Source organism: Pseudophryne corroboree, chromosome 12 (genome assembly GCF_028390025.1).
Source record: "Pseudophryne corroboree isolate aPseCor3 chromosome 12, aPseCor3.hap2, whole genome shotgun sequence".
In the NCBI taxonomy this organism is placed as follows: domain Eukaryota; kingdom Metazoa; phylum Chordata; class Amphibia; order Anura; family Myobatrachidae; genus Pseudophryne; species Pseudophryne corroboree.
In genome coordinates, this window is record NC_086455.1 from 95,056,048 (window position 1) to 95,057,953 (window position 1,906).

The following is a 1,906-nucleotide window of genomic DNA, read 5'->3' on the forward strand; positions in this document are numbered from 1 at the left end:
ACACGATCTCCATCCGGGAGAGTGGGCTCTTCACCAAGAGGTATTTGCAGCGGTGACAAAGCGTTGGGGAATTCCGTTAATCGACATGATTGCGTCTCGTCTCAACAAGAAGCTCCCGAGGTATTGTTCCAGGTCAAGGGACCCCCAAGCCAGTGCAGTGGACGCCCTGGTGTCTCCGTGGGTGTTCCAGTCGGTGTATGTGTTCCCTCCACTTCCTCTCATTCCAAAGGTACTGGGGATCATTCGACAAGCAAGGGTTCAGGCGATTCTCGTAGTTCCAGATTGGCCAAGAAGGGCCTGGTTCCCGGATCTTCAGGAATTACTGGTGGAAGATCCTTGGCCACTTCCTCTAAGAGAGGACCTGTTGTTGAAGGGTCCATGCGTGTTTCCAGACTTACTGCGGCTGCGTTTGACAGCATGGAAGTTGAGCGCCAGATCTTAGCTCGTAAGGGTATTCCTGGGGAGGTCATTCCCACTCTCATTAAGGCTAGGAAAGAGGTTACGGCAAAACATTATCACCATATTTGGAGAAAGTATGTTTCCTGGTGTGAGACTAAACTGGCTCCTGCGGAAGATTTTCACTTCAGTCGTTTTCTCCACTTTTTGCAGGCAGGTGTAGATGCAGGCCTGAAATTAGGCTCCATCAAAGTGCAGATTTCGGCTTTGTCTATTTTCTTTCAAAAATAATTAGCTCTCCTCCCAGAGGTTCAGACTTTTGTGAAAGGAGTAATGCATATCAATCCTCCATTTGTGGCTCCATGGGATCTTGAGGTGGTCTTACAGTTTCTCATGTCTTCCTGGTTTGAACCTTTGCGTAAGGTTGAGTTGAAGTTTCTCACTTGGAAGGTAGTCATGCTGTTGGCGCTGGCGTCTGCCAGGCGAGTGTCAGAGTTGGCGGCCTTATCTCATAAGAGCCCGTACTTGATTTTTCATTCAGATTGGGCGGAATTGAGGACTCGTCAACAATTTCTGCTGAAGGTGGTTTCTTCGTTTCACATTAACCAATCTATTGTGGTGCCGGTGGCTACGGATGCTGTGGTGGTTCCAAAGTCTCTGGATGTTGTGAGAGCTTTGAAGCTCTACATCGCCAGAACGTCTGTTTCCAGGAAAACTGAGGCGCTATTTGTCCTGTATGCTTCCAACAAGATTGGTCATCCTGCTTCAAAACAGACTATTGCATGCTAGATTTGTAGTACGATTCAGCAGGCTCATTCTTCGGCCGGGCTACCAGTGCCAAAGTCAGAGAAAGCCCATTCTACCAGGAAAGTGGGCTCATCTTGGGCGGCTGCCCGAGGCGTCTCGGCTTTACAGCTTTGCCGAGCGGCTACCTGGTTGTGTTCAAACACTTTTGCTAAGTTCTATAAGTTTGATACCCTGGCTGATGAGGACCTTGTGTTTGCTCAGTCGGTGCTGCAGAGTCGTCCACACTCTCCCGCCTGGTGTGGAGCTTTGGTATAAACCCCATGGTCCTTTCTCTAACGTCCTAGTGGATGCTGGGGACTCCGTAAGGACCATGGGGAATAGATGGGCTCCGCAGGAGACAGGGCACTTTAAGAAAGAATTTGGATACTGGTGTGCACTGGCTCCTCTCTCTATGTCCCTCCTCCAGACCTCAGTTTGAATCTGTGCCCGGACAAGCTGGGTGCTACTTAGTGAGCTCTCCTGAGCTTGCTATAAGAAAGTATTTTGGTAGGTTTTTTATTTTCAGGGAGATTTGCTGGCAACAGACTCCCTGCATTGTGGGACTGAGGGGAGAGAAGCAACCCTACTCTCTGCAGATAGGTCTTGCTTCTTAGGCTACTGGACACCATTAGCTCCAGAGGGATCGTACACAGGATCTCACCCTTTGTCGTCCGATCCCGAAGCCGCGCCGCCGTCCCCCTCGCAGAGCCGGAAGACAGAAGCC